This window comes from Megascapheus bottae, chromosome 19, assembly GCF_031878675.1.
Source record: "Megascapheus bottae isolate mThoBot1 chromosome 19, mThoBot2.hap1, whole genome shotgun sequence".
In the NCBI taxonomy this organism is placed as follows: Eukaryota; Metazoa; Chordata; class Mammalia; order Rodentia; family Geomyidae; genus Megascapheus; species Megascapheus bottae.
Window position 1 is genome coordinate 408,188 of NC_143527.1, and position 18,596 is coordinate 426,783.

Sequence of the window (18,596 nt, forward strand, 5' to 3'; positions counted from 1 at the left end):
CAGGGTGAACTACATTTCTTCATTTGCGTATGTTAAACCAGTTTTGCATTTTTTTTGGCAGTCCTGGGCTTGAGCTCAGGGCTTGAACACTGTCCTTGGACTTTCTCAAGGCTAGAGCTCTACCACTTGAGCCTCAGCACCACTTCTGGCTTTTTGCTATGTATGTGGGGTACTGAGGAATCAAACCCGGGTCTTCGTGCATGCTAGACAAGCACTCTACCACTAGGCCAAACTCCCAGCCCCACCAGTTTTGCATTATAACCAAGCCTACTTGGTCATAACGTATGTTTTTTTTTTTTGTTTCTGGATCCTGTATTTTATTGTGAAGCTTTGCATCTGTGTTCATCAGATAAATTTTTGTTAGATCCTTACCTGGTTTGGGAATAAATATGATATTGGTTCATAGAAGGAGTTTGGGATTACTCTCCCTGCTTCTATTTCATGGAAAAGCTTGAGGAGTACTGGTATTTGTTCATTTTTAAAAGTCTTATAGAATTCAGCAGTGAATTCATCTAGGCCTGGACTTTTCCTTATTAGAAGACTTCTGATTACTTCCTTTATCTTGCTGCGCATTATTGGCTTGTATAGTGGGTTTTTATTTCTTGGTTCAGTTTAGGCAATTTTGTATGTTTCTAAAAATGTGTGCATTTCTGTTTCGTTTTCTTTCTTTGGTGAATATGGGTTTTGAAAGTAGTCCTTTATTGCTATTTGGTTTTCTTCGATCCTTTCTATTCCTTATTTTTCAAGAGTTTATCAGGGGGCTGGAAGTTTTGCCTAGTGGTAGAGTGCTTGCCTAGCATGCATGAAGACCTGGGTTTGATTCCTTGGTACCACATACACAGAAAAAAGCTGAGGGGCAAGGAATTTGGCCTAGTGGTAGAGTGCTTGCCTAGCATGCATGAAGACCCGGGTTCAAGTCCTTAGTACCACATACATAGAAAAAAGCTAGAAGTGGTGCTGTGGCTCAAGTGGTTAAAGCTCTAGCCTTGAGCAAACCCAAGCACAGTGCTCAGGCCCTGAGCCCAAACCCAGGACTGCCCCCCCCCAAAAAAAAAAGAAAAGAAAAGAAAAATGCCAGAAATGGTGCTGTGGCTCAAGTGGTAGAGCTCTGGCCTTGAGAAAGCCTAAGGACAGTGCTCAGGCCCAGGATTGGCAAAAAAAAAAAAAAAAGAGTTGATCATGAATAGGAGTTGATTTTTGTCAATTCCACATCCATAGATTGAATAATTTTTCACTTGTTAGAATAGCCTGTATCATCTTGGATGGATAGATTTGAATTGTCCAAGTTTTATAATCTTTGTTATATGCTATTAGATTGATTTGTTAATTCTAGGGAGTTTTGGGTTTATGTTCTTAAGAGCCATTGATATCAGGTCATATTGTCTTCATAGGTGACCTCAGAAGTATTACCTTATCCTTTTTCTGAAATAGTTGGGTAATATATTTGCTAGGCAGGGAGTTTGGCCTAGTGGTAGAGTGCTTGCCTAGCATGCACGAAGACCTGGGTTCGATTCCTCGGCACCACATACACAGAAAAAAAAAAAGCTGTAAGTGGTGCTGGGGCTCAAGTGGTAGAGCTCTAGCCTTGAGAAAGTCCAAGAACAGTGCTCAGGCCCTGAGCTCAAGCCCAGGACTGGCCCCCCCCCCCAAAAAAAATAAGATAGAATTTACAATTGAAACCACTGGGAACTGAATTTTTCTTTATGGTTTATTCAGATTCTCTATTTCCCCTTGAGTTACTTTTTTTTTCTTTATGGTTTATTTAGATTCTCTGTTTCCCCTTGAGTGATTATTTTTGTCTTCCTAGGAATTTTTGTATGCCATCTTAATTTTCTTAAGGTGGCTAATAATAATCCTTCAAAGCCTTTACTTCCAGTCTAGTTGCCAGCAGTATCCCTCTTCTCACTTTCCCGCTTCCTTTATTTTCATCTCTTTGCTTGAGCTCTCTATCTCAGGGCCTCTGGCTGGATGATTCTTTTTCTCGGTGCATTGTAGTCTAGCTGTCTTGCACATAGGTTTCCTGGTGGGATGTGCTTAGAATCTAAGCTGTGGGGAGCATGGTGAGGAAGCAAGGCTGCACAGAGGAGTGGCGAGCTGAAGTACAGGCAGGCAGAGCAGTTCCAGTGATCCTGGCCAGAGCTGTGGGTGGATATGGCCCTCCAAGTTGTCCTGAGATGCTGTGAGGCTTCATCTTCCTGCCTGGCTCAGCAAAGCCTGTTCTGTGTGACAGACAAGGAGGAGGGGTCAGAGTGGGGAGGTGAACCACAGTGCAGCAGACCAAAGGGTCACGTGGGCCCTGGGACTCTGGGCTAGCATTCTCAACATGTTTGCATGGGCTCTTGCTCCTCACTGCTCTGAAGCCCTCCTAGAAGACAACTTTGTTTTCCTCTTTACCCACACCTGTAGCTGTGTGTGGCTAAGGCTTCATCTCAACTGGAAAATTAACAGTTGAATCCTAAATAATAATAATTATTGTTTCTGGTTATTTTGAATCCACTGACAAAGACCTTTACAAAATAATTGCACTGATCAATCCCACGTAAGGCACAGGGGAAGCCTCTTGAGTTGGTGTGTGATGAGAACATTAGTGGGAATTCTGCAGTGGTTTTCTGTTTGGTAAGTGTAATTGTAAGGAATATATCATGTTAAAGTGCCTGACGTTGTGTCTTATAATAACACATGGCTTCCATCAAGAAGCAGATGTTTCCTACTCCCCTAGAATAAGACATCATAGCTTAACCACCCCCCCAGCACCATTTGGGGCAGGAGTTGAGGCATATGCAGCTTACATCCTAGAGCTGTGTAATTGCAGCCCCAAGCACGCGGGGGAAGTGGCAGCAAGAAGAAACAACTTGTTAAATATTAGGAAAGGGGTCCCTGGCAAACATTGTGGTGTGCATGTGCACACATGCATGTGCACGTGTGTACATACACATGCACACACGAATTGGTTCTGTACCCCTAGATGAAATGAAGAAAAGGTTTCACTGGGGTTCGGGTCATTTAATTTCACTACTAAGAAGACATGGACCATGATCTCCACCACCACCCCTCTCTCTCCCTGCCTCCCTCCCTTCTTCCCTCCCTCCCCCCTCTCCCTCCCACTCCCTCCCTTCCTTCCTCCCCCCTCTCTCTCCCCCTCTCTCTCCCTCCCTCCCTCCCTCCCTACTTTCCTCCCTCTCTCCCACCCCACCCTCTCTCTCTCTCCCTCCCTCCCTCCCCCTCTCCCTCCCTCCCTCTCTCTTGCCAGTCCTGAGGACTTAAACTCAGGGCCTAAGCACTGTCCTTTGGCTTTCCTCTAGGCTAGCACTCTACCACTGGAGCCACAGCTTTCCTATTATGTGGTGCTGAGGAATTGAACCTGGGCTTTTGTGCATGCTTGGCAAACATTCCACCACTAGGCCAAACTCCTGGCCCTGTTTTTTTTTTGTGCTGAGATTTGAATGCAAAACCTTATACTTGCTCATGCAAACTCTCTGCAATTTGACCCATATCCCCAGACCTCTGTTTCTGTTGAAAGCCTTCCCAATATTGTTTTGGCACTGGGGGTTTGAACTCAGAGTCTCAATCTTGCTTAGCTTGCTTTCTCAGTAGATACTCTACCACCTGACCCACAACTTTAGCCCTCTTTTTTGCTGGTTATTTGGGGGACAATGTCTAGTGAACTTTTCTGCTTCAGCTGGCCTTGAGGCTTGATCTTCTGATTTCAGTCTTCTGAGTAGCTAGGGATAGTAGCTACGGGGACTTGGCCACAATTATATAGAAATTATTCTATATAATTTACTCTTCTCAATACACAGTGACATTCAACATCCACAGGGTTGTATGACCATCACCCTTGTCCTATTCTGAAATCATTCCAGGGAAGTCAGGGATCCTGGCTGCAATTTGCAACTTTATGTAATGCAAGAAGTGATCACTAGATGGAGACATTTCTCCATCAGGCCTGTGCAAGAGGGGGCCCAGCTTTGAGATCTTAGGACTAGAAAAGCACCTACAGACTCCTCACCAAGGGCAAGTGTCCTGAAAAGTCCCCAGAACATACCTGATCCTGAGCTCCAGAGTGGCATTTTATTCTACTACTTTTCTATTTGTTAACTTGATTATATATTTGAATATGTAATAGGAAGATAGAAATCAAGCCCATAATGGCACATGATCTACTCAGGACTTATTTTTGGAAGGACTGGGTTTAAAACTAAGGAAAAACATTTTGTGTGTGGCAGCATGGAGTGGGAGCTGGAGCAGCAGTTCCAGAACTCAGAAACAAGTAGACACTGGTGTCTTAACATGATGTTCAGGAATTCTTTACTTCCACTCGGGATAGAAGTCGACCTCATTTGTTCTTCTCATAGACCTCTGAGGCAGGAGGCTTCGATTTACTTCAAACCATCAGATAACTGTGTGGGGAAGATCTTCTCTTTGATAACTTGGAACTTTGTGCAGATACTGCAGTTGGGAAGCTTATGGAATTAGGGAGCCATGCCTGTGTGCCTAGAGTTTTGGTGCCACCAGAGCCAGTGGAAGTGGAGGAGCCATTGCCAGGAGCTCTGGGCCACACATGGCTGCCCTCTGATGAAGCTTGGAGATTTGTATTCTCCCATCTTCTCTCTGCTGAGACACCTGCAGGGTTGGGAGGGGTGAGGAGATTACCCCATCTTCCTCAAGGGCCTCCCCTTCTACAGGACACCTCTATGTGTTCACATACATGCACACACATGTGCACATGTATATGTACATGGGCTATTGTGTACACACAGCTGGCTACGTGAGAGTTATCAACATAACTGGTTAAGAGAGAGGCGGTGTTTAAATTTGGGTCTCCTAAGGATAGATTTTTTTTGAATTTATTACACTTTCTCAGAATTATTCTTATCCCAGAAAGAAAGTTGCACCTGCTTGCACATATCCACAGACATGACTGTCTTCTGGCAAGGCAGTCACCACCTCTGTCGTGGGGCCTCCCAGGACGCCTCCTCGTATGCTGGGCTGCAGGTTTGGGGGTGGAGTCCCATACTGGCCGTCATCTTTCGGTGGACAAGCTGTAGCATGCAGTGCGGTCACATCAAGGGGTGTTCTGGCCTATTATTAAGCATCTGTTTAGAGTGCTGGGGCGGGTATGAAAGCATTTTAGGAACATTTGTTGAGAAACTGGATGAGTGGATAAATTAGATAAGTGTAGCACCTGGCCTTAGAGAATCATCAAGCCAATGGCTGGGTTTGTCAGGCGTCAAAGAGACCTAAAGCTCTGCAAGGATCTTCAGAAACCACACAGTGAGCATGCCAAAGGTGGGAACACATACGCGCGCGCGTACACACACACACACACACACACACACACACACACACACACACACATGTCAGAGGTGGGAACCCACACACCTGCACACACACCATGTGGGCACGTCAGAAGTAAGAGCACATAGACACAACACACCCCACCACAAGCATGTCAGAGGTGGGAAGACATGCACGTGCACCCCTGCCCCACAGTGAGCATGTCGGATGTGACACCACTGTGAACATGTGTTGCTGGCCTGCATTTCTTACGGTCACCACACTGGGGCACAACTGGATCTTTAAAGTTATGTGTTTAAGGTGACATGCATTCTGCAGTTACAGCATTCCTCCAATAACATCCGTGTCACTGTTTGCTGAGTGTGAGGAGGGGCTGGCCCTCAAGAGGGCCACCATGAAATCCCAAGGGTATACGTGGACAGTTTCAGAGGAGCAGGAACAGCACATGGCAGCCTTGAGGCTGTGGATAGCCGCAGATCCACTTCCACTCAGGAGGAGCTCTGGGGTCACGGCTTGGCCCGTAGGGGCAGCTCAGGCTGTTATCTGGCTCTAGCATTTGCTGCTGCTGGCTATTGGGCTCCAGGGTTCCTTGATCTTAGCAACAGCTCACAGACCACTCTGATAACATGTCGCAGAGGCTTGGAAGTAGCTTGGAGCCAGGGAAGGATCGTCATGCGGACATCAGGTTGTCACAGGGATTTGAGAGGGCCGCCATCCCAACACAACTTGGGCCCCATTGCTGTGTGTGGGAACACAAGAGCAGCTGCAGGAGGTGCAGCATGACTAGAGGCTGCGGAGAAATGGGTGGAGCCCAGAGGCTAGAGGCTGGCCCTCTCTGTGGAAAGCCAGGAACCCCCAGCCTGGGCTGGACAACAGACAGCAGTAGGTGGCTCACGGACTGGAAGGGGGCTGGGATGGGTGTGAGGCCGAGGGGGGGCTGCAGTGCTTCTCCCCGGAGAAGGCAGAACAGAGTCAAGGCTTCACAGACCTTTCCGCTCCTCTGCCCTCCCCTCCCCTTCTCTTCTCTCCCCCACTCCTTTCCTATTTTCCCTGCTCTCTCTCTCTCTGCATTCTTTCTTCCCTCATCTTTCTTTCAGCAAGTGGAGATATTTATTAGCGGAAGGCTTATTTAGAGACAGCCCTGTTATAAATGAGAATAGTACTTATTTCACAGTTAAAAAGTTGCACACTTGTATAAAAAGTGTGGGCAGAAGGTTGCTCCAGCTAGTGGCCTGAGTGGAGGCTGCCTCCTCCCAGTGGGCCCTGTGCCCACGCATGCATGGTGCTTCCTCCCAGCGGGCCCTGTGCCCACGGCGCTCCTTGAGAATAGAGCATCTTCCAGCAGAAATCGCCTGTTGGGCTCCTGTTTCCTTGTTGCCCACAGGATGGCAGCTCACGCACTAGAGGAGTGCAATAGTGTCGGTTAATTTCACAGAAAATTAGAGCCAGTAATGCTGTTTCCAATTTGAAAACAGAAGTATGAGGTTGTCTCTTGGGGCAGCTTGTCTTCACCATCCTGGCTGCCTCTGGAAAGAAAGTATGGTTGCAAGTGCTTGGGCCCCCGACCTGGCACGGACCCACCATGGCTGCTATGTGCACAGTGGAGACCTGATTCTGAGGCTTTGACTTGGGGTGAGTCAAATTCACATTCAGGACCAGCGGCCCTCCCAAGCCACTGATAATGCTAGCTTTGATTTGAGCATGCAGAAGACCAGTCTTGATGCACTGTCAGTTCCCAGGGGATGGAGGCTGTGGCTTTCCTGCTGGTGTGTGGCCTCTCTTTTGGAGGCCACAGCTTTGGCCTAGGGTAAGCCATTTATCAGCAGCTGTTTGTTGCTTGGTTGTGATGAGGAGCAAAGATTGTCCTGGGGGCTTGTGCCCTGGGTGGCCGTTTATCTCACAGGGTAAGGACACACTGTGGCCCCAGGACAGTCCAGGCTACTCACTATTATCAGCAGCACATGCTTTGTGAGGCTTGTTCAGTGGCTAAAGCTGTGACTGGGCCCATTGGAGAGGACCTGGGCCCAGAAGGATGGCCAAGTGATTGCTGGGCTGTTCAGTGCTCTGGTCACTGCCTGTACAAATGCTGGGTTCTCTACAGAATGGAGCACAGTGCAGGCCTCTGCATGGCTCCTCTGGCCTTGGCATTTTTTATTACTTTCCCTGACACTTGAACTCAAGGCCTGAACACTGTCCTTGAGCTTTCTCAAGGGTAGTGCTCTACTACTTGAGCCATAGAACCACGTCTAGCCTTTTCTGTGTATGTGGTACCAAGGAATCAAGCCCAGGGCTTTGTGCATGCTAGGCAAGCAATCTACCACTAGGCCATGCTCCTGGCCCTGGTTTGGGCTTTCTTGCATCATGCAGTTGCAGGGCACTGTCTATCTAGCTGGTTTTCACACTGCAAGACCACGTGTTGGAGATCTGATTCATGGGCCAGTGATGTCCCTTAGCCTTAAAAGTCACAGGTAGCAGAGCATTCCCTTTTCACTCCCCACTGCTGGACAGGACAATGGTCAATCCTAGATATTCCCCTGGATGTGTCTGAGTTGAGAGAAGGGGAACAAAGCTGCTAGCCCAGATGCCACTTGGCCTGGGGAGGCCAGCTGGGGTCCAGTGTGCCATTCTGTCCTCTGTTCCAACAACCTTGGAGATTCAGGAAGTCCTGGGTCCTGCCTGGAACAAGCGATGGTCACGCAGACCGAGGTTTGGGGTCAGTGGTCACTCATCTCTGTGGGACCAGCTTTCTCTCAGGGACCAGCCTCAGGGCGAATCCTGGACTATGAAGTCCATGCCCTCTGCCTGCCACCTGGCTTCCAGGACTAATCCCGAGAGAATGAGTGTGCATGGCTACTGGGCTTCACATGTAAGGCTTTCACTGGTGTCATTGTAAAAGCAGACAGCGGGGATACCCAGCATGTAGAAAATAGTACTAGATTAAAGTTTGTGTTTTCAAAGATCACAGTGCCATGGGATGGTATCACACCACTGTGTGGAAAAGACAGTGTGCAGCCGTGTGTAAACTGAGTATATAAACATTATTAAACACTTGCTGTGTGGCTGACACACACTGTTGTAGGCTATGTGTGAATCCACAGCTGTCTCTCCAGCACGACCTGTGTGAGAGAAGACGTGGCACTGTGTGACCTGACCTGGACAGTGCGATGTCTTGTGTGTATATGCCCACATTGCATGTGCATACTCACATTCCTGCACATGTACATACATGTGCGCAACATGAAAGGCCCACATTGCATGAGTCACACACGTGTGCATATACACATCCATACCCATGCACTCCTCACACCCTCACGCACGCACATAGGCTTACTCTCATTAACACACACCCATAGATGCTCTTAGTGTACCCCTTACACACTCACATACAAGCCCACATAATACAGACTCCTGTCCAATTGTATGCAGACACACACTCACTGCACAGCCACACTCACGCCATTCGCAGTCCCATGCTCACATTCATACATATTCACATACATGCACACTCACATGCACATGGATCCATAGCCATAAGGTATACTCTCACGCCTATGATTCACATGCATGTACATGTTTACATCCACAGCTACATATACATACAACTCACATCTCTCATAATCACATATAACTCACACACAACTCACGTCACACGGAAAGGGACACATGTATACACTAAACTCACAGAGATAACACAGACATACATACGCAACACAACTCATACACAGACATGCATGTGTACATGTCTGGAAGGAAATACACAAAATGTCATTAGTAACCTCAAGGTGGTGACATTGTAGATATATTCTAGTTCATTATTTATTATTATTATTATTATTGCCAGGGGTTTAAATTCAGGGTTCTTTGCACACTCAGATGACTTGCTTGGCTGGCACTCTGACACTTGAGCCATGCCTCCACCCTGGCATTTTGGTTATTACCGTGGACTTTATATATAATGCACATTCCTTATTTATCTGAGGATGTTAAACGGTGTTTTAGCAGAGCTTCGTGTGAGTAGCCTTTGGCCTAGTCTTCAGGCTGACTTCTTGGCACCCACCCCCACCCTCTGATGAGCACCTCCAGCTGGCCTTGGCTCTGGACTCTGTGGGTCAGCTGTTGAGTGAAGATATTCAACCATCCTGTTCAGGGTTTCTGAGAGAAATGCTGAAGCTTGGTAGTAGATGAGGAGTGTCTCCATGGCCCTTGGCCAGCAGACCAGCCAAGTGGTCAGCAAGCCACATCCGACAGCCCCTGGGTCCTGCAGGAGCCTGACCCTCGGAGGCCAGGTGCATCTAGAGCATGGTCAGGCCTGTGGTTTGTGGTGACCTCATTCCCAAGCCTGCAGGAGTGTCATGCTGCTAAAAAGACTTCTCAATTCTGTGTTGTTTAAAGGTCACAAATACTAATGAAAAGCTTTATTAAAACTTATTAACTGAATCCAACAACATTCCCTTTATGAAAAGTCATAAGCAGAAACTTCACCTGGGGTTCTAGACTTACTTCTGAAACAGCTTGGGCAGTTTCCTCTCATGCAGGCATTTCTCATGCAGCTCTCCTTCACCCCGCACACCTCTACTCACCTTTGACCAGCCACGCGCAGTCCTGCTGAGTTCAGTGGTGAAAATCTCTCCAAAGATTCAGAAGCAGCCAGCAAATACTGCTGGGACTGGCTGGGGCTCTGAGGGAGTCACAGCTGGGGCAGTCAGAGTCAGGCGGCAGTGCCCCTGGGGTGAAAGCCTGTCCGGTTTCCTGCATCTTACCAATGGGAAACTGAGGCATAGATCAGTGCATATGCTGGGCTTTACTGAAGTGCTTGGCATGTGTGCCAGCCTCCCTGTTGTGGGGCTCAGCGTGGCGGTTCGGCGTCTGTGGAGACCTCACTGTGGCAGGCTCAGCCTGTGTGGTGGCCTCCCTGTCGGGGGGTTCAGTGTGGCTTGCTGTGCGTGCTGGTCTCGCTGTGGTGGGATCAGCATGGTGGGCTCGGCGTGTGTGGTGGCCTCACTGCGGCAGGCTCGGTGTGTGTTCTGGCCCCACCATGGCGGGCTTGGCGTGCATGGCTGCCTCCCTGCCTTGGGCTCAGTGTGGCTGGCCTGGGATGCCCTCGATGGTGAGGCCTTCGCACAGCTGAGAGGACAGCACCGTTTTGTGTGCATGCCATGTGCATGAGGCAGGATCTGGGAAAGGGTCTGGCCCTGAGAGGCTGCCCGGGGCTGAGGGCACTGTGCCTTTGTGTTCTGTGTGGACTCCCTTCCTCACAGCCCTCAACAGTGGCCCGGGTGGCTCAGGGAGGACATGCAGCCCTGCCAAGTCTACGTGGTGCTCTTCCTAAGCCAGGTCCATGGCTGAACAAGGTCTGAAGACAGCAGGTTAATTTTCCTGCCCCCAGTCCCCAACAACATGAGAAAGAGTAACAGGGACAATGGGGTTCCGTGAAGCACATGAACTGTGGTGAGAGAAGCCTGGGAGGGATCTTCTGACAGAGCCTGGTGTGCGTCCCCCGGGCCAGCATGTCCCTCGGCCCTGCCCAGCCTCCCTGTGCCTGCCACTCCTGCTCTGGCTTCCTGCACTGAGAGGCCCCTCTCAACTCCTCACTGTCAGCCCCACTTGTCTTTCCTGGCTGTCTTGGCTCTCTGATAACTACTTGTACTGTTCTCTTTTGTAAAACCCTGTGATTAGGTTTTAGAAGAGATCTGAAGTCAATGTATTTTTCTCAATCTTTACCCAGCTTAGCAAACCCAGTACCAGATATTTTGCAGAGCACTATGCTATGTTCCAGAAGGTTCTATGACTTTTATTCTGCCCAGACTTTCTCAAGCTCCCTTGGGTGCCTGGCATGAGGAGCCACCCGGAAGGCACCTGTCTGGGAAGCCTTTTCTCTACTTCCAGGCAGGGTCACTTCCCCTCCAGTGACACGGGGTTAGTCACCCGGTGAGGCTACACAGGACTTGGCTGGCTAAGTGCAGCGTGGGTCAGGGCCGCAGGCAGACAAGAAGCTGTGAAGGGAACAACTCTGCAGGCCTCTGAGGACATTAAGCCTAGTTCAGCCCAGCCATTATCCATTATTTCGGAAAAGATGTCTGTGGAGGATCTTCCCCCAGAAGCCCTGGGGGTGTTGGTAGGGGTTGAGTCTGTGCTGGGAGCTGTAGGTGGCCCTGAGTACTCTGAAGGGGATACTCTGGTTTGGCATCATGAAAGTGTGGCAGGGAAAGTGGCTGGGAGGGGACTTTCTGCACTGTGACCGCCTGCCATCCACGGGGAGTGGAATGGTCAGCTGCCCTCCGTCTGCGCTTTCACTGATGGAGGGCAAAGGGTCCTCGTCCAGGCCAGCATGGTAAAGGCTGACCCCTGTTGGGCCCTTTCTCATGTTCATTGCTGCTGGTTTCAAGGGTGTCTCTCATGGGAATTGCCTCTGTGACACTTGCTCCTGGGCCAGGCCTCTGGCCTCTGCTTTAATATCGGTGCCACAAGCACACCTGTAGCAGGCTAACAAGCTGTGCTGCCTAGCTTGCCAGGGCCTGATCCCACCGCTGCCCTGGCTGCCCTGGATGTACCGGTGTGGTCACCCCTGCCCTGCCAGTGTTTTCCCTGTGCCCCTATCTCCTGGATGCTTGGAAGCTGTGGCCTTCGGTGAGCTTGACCCAGTGCAAACTCAGGGAAACCCCCCCCCCCATCTCTTGGCTGATGTGTTTCAGGCAGAAGAAAGAGGTGACGGCTGAGATGCAGAAGCCCCGATTCTAGCAGGAAGACTGACACTTGCTTATTTGGAAGTGACAAATGAGAGCCTGGGCTGGGCACTCACTGCAGGGCAAATCGAGCGTGGCAGAGCCCTGCCACTGCCTCCCCAGCCAGCTGGGCACATGGGCCGGCGGCTGTCACACAGCTTCCCCTGGGCAGGCTGGGCTCCGGGGGACACCCAGCTGCCACCTGCCTGTTAGAGCCCTAAACACAGGGCTTCTCCTGAGGGTAGACTGGAAGTGGGTGGGAAAAGCCTGGCTCCTGATGGTTGTGACCGGACGAGATGGTTATACTTAGCTCTCAGGCCGCATCCCCTCAAGGATGAGGCGTGGCGCTGATGGACAGCTGCACAGCTACCTTACTCAGCCTCAGTGGGTCCCACTGTGTCTGTATGACATCCTGTGAGCGACAGACCCAGAAACAGGAGCCACAGTGTCACTCCCAGCCTCTGCCCCCAGGACTGGGTCAGCCAGGAGCAACACACTGAATCCCACTCACCAGATGCCATGGGGTGGCTGTCCATTTGCTGAACAGAGTCAACCCCAGCAAACCAGAATAGATGAGAGAGATCACATGAACTGAAACCTATCAGATAAGTGAAAGACAAGTGAAAGAGCGGACGCAGCACGTGGGCGAGGGCCGTGTGGCTGAGAGAGGTGAGTGGCACGCGGGCCAGTGTGGGAGCGGGCGGCCTCCCTTCCTGCAGGAGCCCTCCTATGGTTCACTGGGCCTTGCTGACCAAATCCTGGAGCGAAGGGAGAGTCCACTCGAGTGCCAATTCACATCTCCCACCCTGGACCACCAGGGCCTTGTGCTGTCAGAAATGAGACTGGAATGACTCGCCAGCACCTGGCCTGGCCTGTCACAGGCAGGGAGGGGTCGCTCAGCAGACACCCAGCCTTGTGTCCTGGCACCTGCAAGAATGGGGAAGGGGGACTTCCGGTTTTCTTTGAAAGGGGAAGCATGGATCAATCATGGGTATTTTCGATGAGTTGATTGTTTCTCCTTTCCCAGAAATAGCTCTTGGCGGGTGAGACATTGGATACTCACATGAGGAAAGTCCCGCTTCTGAGCCCTCTGTGAGTTCCATATTTTTAGTTTAAAGCTCCCTAACCAGGAAATAGATTAAAAGTGTATAAGATAACTTGTTGCTGGCCTCTTGAGTTAGAACTACAACAAATGTTTGCTCTCTGAAGCATGATGTAGTTGTTATCACTGGAATATTCTTCAATGAGAACGAGGAGCTTTAGTGTCAGACTACGTTCCTGTGCAGGCTCTATAAGCTGAAATCAGTCATCTCCACCCACAGGAAGACAATGGCAGCACTCAAGAGCTGTCACTTAGCTGCAAATCCTATAAACTAGTGAATTTTGACTAGATTTAGCAAAGAAAATCCACCCCCCTCTAAATGCCAATTTACTGGGCCTGGTTAGGACTTTCAAGGCTATGATTTCCACTGTATTCCCGGCTGTACAACTAGTACAGTTACACATGTAGTCACAGAACAAAGAGTGTATGTTGCTCCTCTGTTGACAGTCCAGAGCATGTGGGCTTCAGCGAGGGTTTCATTTAGCAGCAATCGCTTGATCTTGCTTTTCATCTTTTGGTTCGGTGTCACCCTGAGACTGTGCTTGGCTTAGTGATGTTAGGAGCCCCTAGGGGTCCTTGTGCCTTTCCATGACAGTTCAGACCCTGGATGCCATTCTGGTCCAGGGGGTTTCCTCAGTGTCCTCTATTGGCCTCTCCTAGATATGACTCCACAGCGGATCCTGCTGAGTCCTGCTCAGTCAGATTCAGGGCTTGGGGGAGACAGGGTGAGAGGCAACAAGGACTTCCATCCTACTGTGTGGAAGAGGGGCACCGATGAGGCTTGATGGAGGGCAGGATGGTCACCCCACAGGTCACAGACCCTCGAGGCTGGGGCCTCCAGGCCTCCCTTCAGCTCTGGGTTGCATGAGGGGCAGGCGCTGAACACAACTTGGTTAAATCCAAACTGCTTTGATGAACAGGTCTTGATCTGTTTCATGAAGTTATGAAGCTCTGGAGAACTACCCTGTATCTACTCAAGTGTTCTGTTCTAGGGCTAAAACCAAGACATGCAGAGTGTTCATGGCTTGATTTATTTGAAATACAAAAACCATGTGAGCCCATTAAATGTCACCGTGGATAGCGTCTTTGGTATTGTCACCGCTGGAGTACAAGGGTCTACAGGTGGGTGTGTTGGCCTGGCGCAGGCTGGGGGCACTGTTTGGGAGCTGTGGGAAGTGGGGCCCTCGGAGGAAGTGGGCCTCTGGGCTGTGCCTGGAAGTACATATCTGGTCCCGAGCCCTTCAACCCTATCTGCTTCAGGGGCCACGAGGCAGACCCTTGGTGTGCTTCTGCCACCATGGTAATACACACTTAGGCAGAATCTGGGAGAGCTTGGAGGAGCAGGCCAGAGGCAGCCAACCATGCCGTAGGCAGAGATTAACAGTCAATCCTGGAGGGTGCTCAGAGGATGAGAACAGTGATAGAATTTCAGACAATAAAGTCTGTGCTAATGAAGTTGCCAGTGGAAATGAGAGCTGTGAGTTGGACTAGATGCCATTCACATTACATTCTGGCAAACAATTTGAAATGATTTACTTACATTTTGTCCATGTCTTGAGACTTTGAATGTGGCTGCATTCAAAAGCTATGGACCAGCAGGGTACTGGTAGCTCATGACTTGAATTCTCCCTATTCAGGGGCTGAAATGTGAGAATTAGTTTGAAGTCAGTCTAGGCAGGAAAGCCTGTGGGACTCTTATCTCTAACTACCAGAAATCCAGAAGTGGAGCTGTGGCTCAAGTAATGGAGTACTAGACTTGAGCATGAAAGTTCAGGGATAGTGCCCAGGCCCTAAGTTAAGCCTCAGGACCAACACATACACATACACACTTACATACACACATACAGAGTAATGGGCTAATTAACTTGGCAGAGAACATTTAAAGACAGCAGAGCATCAGGCTGTGATGTGGTTATTGCTGGCTGGTTGTAGTCAATCTTATAATTAGGACTGGAAACAAAAATAGAGCATAAGGATTTTAAAGCTGCACTTTAAGCATTGAGGGTATGTTTGATAAAAAGCCATTTGTGCCATTAAAAATGTACCAGTTACTTTGCATCATGGGTAAGATGTGTTGAGGCATCTCTGGCCAGCCCTTGCTTATTGCAAGCCCAAGGGTATGATAAGGCAAACTATTTTGAACGATTTCAGAAGGCAGTGCACAGAGAGCTGAATTTGAGACCCCTTCCCCTCATTCAGCAGCAGAGCAGGCACTGGAGGCTGTGGCAGCCATGTCTTATTGGGTCGTTACTCTTGGGCTGGTAGAAGATCTTTGCAGCGTGCACATGATGGCATTCTTTGCTAGCATGAAGTATGCAAGATTTGTAGGGTCATGGAGGCTGCAATAAGGTTTCAGGGAAAGCCCTGAATGGTTAGGCAGATGGTGACAGAGTTGGTGTCCCCAGAGATGATGCATGAAGCTAAGAGTGAAGGCTTGGCTACATTGGAGATACTGGAGATTGGTGCCAGGAACCTAGAACATTTGGTGAGGAGAGCCACAAGCAATGAGCGACAGAGGTGAATGGATGATGTTTGGTGAGGTGATGGATGAGTGGTGCTGGCCAAGAATAAGGCCACATGGGCTGTCCCTGGCAAGTCCACAGAGGCAGGGCTGCCGAAGGTGGCTAGAGCCCACAGGCACCAGTGTGCAGAGGCTGGGCAAAGAGCCCAGGGTTTGTCCTGCCTTGTTGGGTCTGTTGCCAAGCCCCCTTCCTCCCTATGGGATGGGGAGAATCTAATATGGCATGTGGAGGTGTGTAGCTTTGGTTGACTCACAGCTGAGAGATTTCTTGAGTTTCAGTAGAAACTCTACACTTAGACTTTTGAACAATGTCACAATTGTTGAGACTTCCAGGGGCGAATGCCTTCTGTACTGTGAGATCTCCAGATGTGTTTGGGGGCCAGGACAGGTCAGGTGTGCTGGTGACTCCTGTGTGCAGTGCTTGGCTCTCAGCATGTGCTGCTCTGGGAAGTGGTGGAAAGCTGGGGCAGTGGGGCCTTGCTGGGGACATTGGGTCTCCCTAGATCAAGTTCATGTGTTTCTCCTGGGCCAAGAGGTGAGAGCCTCTTCCCCCACAGGTTCCTGGAGCTCCATGATATTCTGCCAGTGCATGGGGCCAAGAAACCCCCCACTAGCGAACCCTGGACTGCAACGATGAGACAGAGGGGCTTTCTCTCTTTGCATTGTTTATGTCAGACATTTGTCGCAGTGATACGAAAATTAGCTGACATGGGTAGCAGACTTCAGTGGGAAGTCTCTTCCATGTCCTGCCTGGAGCCTTCCAGACTCTATGAGCTGTGGCTATTCTGTCTGTGTGTCTATGGAAGAATGACTGGCCACGTGCCCTCAGATTTTCTTGTTGGAAAAGAGGAAAACACCTTTTGCAAGCTTTTCCAGATCACTGTGAACAGTCCCTTTGCCAGTACAAGAACTTGATAAAGGCAATTTCTTCAGGATTAGCCACCATATGGAATAGAAAACCATTTAATGAGCTTTCCAGGCTGGTTCTGTTAACACCTGTGGTCCTAGTCCCTGGTCACCAAATGAAGCTGCCAGAGAACTGGGGTTCTGTGGGCCCCCTCAGCACAGGTGTGGGAATGGGCAATGTCATCATTCTGTGGAGGGTACTGGGTCCCTATAGCTCTGGGCTCTCGTATCACTCAAGGCTGGGGATAGCTCGTGCCCATAGAGCCTGGGTAAGCAGCAGAAAGACCCTGGTGGTTGCTGTGGAGGCATGGCTTGCTGTGCTTACAGAACACAAGGGAAGTAATTAGACAGACACAACAGAAAACACAGCAAGGCCCCAGGCATGGACTTTTCACGTGGTGACTCATGAGCTGTGTACATTACGGTAGGCGGGTATTTACCCAAACAGGTCCCCTTGTTCCCAATGTTTGTTCCTTGCAAAACTGACTTGGTGTTTTGAAATATCGGAGGAAGACTTCCCCAGCCCCCTGAAACCACCATACTGTGTGATCACCTCTGGTGCTGTGAAATGACCGGGGTGTCCAGTGAGGAGCAGAGATAAGAAGAGTGCAGCCCTGGAGGTGGAGCAGAAAGACCAGTAGGTGCAAGGAAACAGCTGGGGAGGGGCAGGAGTGCCAGCCCCCAGACGCTGGGGCAGCCTCGCCTGGCATCTAGGTTTAGAGTACTCAGACTCTGTTTCTCTACAAGAGAAAAGCACCTGTTTGGTAAGCAGCGTTAAGTTCTTTCACCACTGGTAAGGACTTCTGGGTGGGAGTGGTCATGTATTCATGGTGTTGGCAAGGAGGGGACACTTCGGGAACTTGGCTAGCGTTGAGGAAAGAAAGCCGAGTACTCAGGGCCTGGACCCCTGGCCAAGGGTGTAGTCTCCCAGTCAGGGCCCTTCCCCAATCAACTGGCCCCAGACTCGGAGAGGAAGGTTCTGGAAGACCCTGTAGAGGTTGTAAACCAGAGCACATGACACCAGAACAGTGGTCCAGGGTGAGGTCACAGGGAGGACCCTGTCTCTGGCTGTGGGGTTACTCTGCCATCACGCCCAGGATGCCTCCTTGTCTCTCTTGAGGCTCTCTCCTTTCTCGGATACTTGTGGGAATTGAGGGATTTCCAGGAGGAGACACAAAGCATAGCAAGCCATTTCTTTCCAAAGGATGCTTAAATCTTCAACAGAGGGCATCATGTGTAATTTCCTGGGTCTCTCCCCACGAATCACTGATGCTGTTGCTGCTCTTCCGCTCAGTGCAACATACCATTTGTCTGTCTTTGTGTCTGGGCCGTCACTCTGCCCGGTGCCAGCCCTGCTTCTAGCCAGGCCCCCTGGTGACTGTCATGGTGACATCTTCCTCCTCTCCTCTTGTGTATTTTGTCTATTCCTGCCTGCTTTCTTCATTGCATCTCCATGGTCGGACCACTCAGCCTGTAGCTCACAGGTGGCATCCAGTGCTGAGTTTGGGAGCACAGTGAGTCTCCAGCAGTGACCACTGTGGCCTTTCCTCTTGGCCTTCTGGAGTCATTTCATTCTGCCACCTACCATAATGAGCAGAGGCTGTGGCTGTAGACCTGTTGGTCTCCTGGTCCTGCTTTCCCTATGGTTTGGGAAGCTGTCTGCTTCTTTATTCTTCCAGATGACCAGTCCTGAGGTCAGTGTGGAGATGGGGTTGTTTCTGCTTGGGTGGGCCTTTTTTTTTTTTTTATCTTGTATGGGTCGGCATTGGAGCAGGAGGAGTTTGAGTTTGGGCTCGGGGTCTCAGCAAGGAGGAGGCTCCTGAAACAGGAGCAGGGTCACTCGTCAGTCATCCTCCAGTGGGCTGTCCCTGGCTCTCCCTGCACAGAAAGGTGACAGAACACTGCAGCTCATTCCTGCCACCTGTAGGGCTGGAGCCTTCCAGGGATGAGAGCCCCAGGCAGGCTGGGAATGTGATCTGATCAGGGCCAGGAAATGTATTTGTCCTTGTCTCTCCTCTTGGCTGAAGCTGTACAAACACATTTTCAG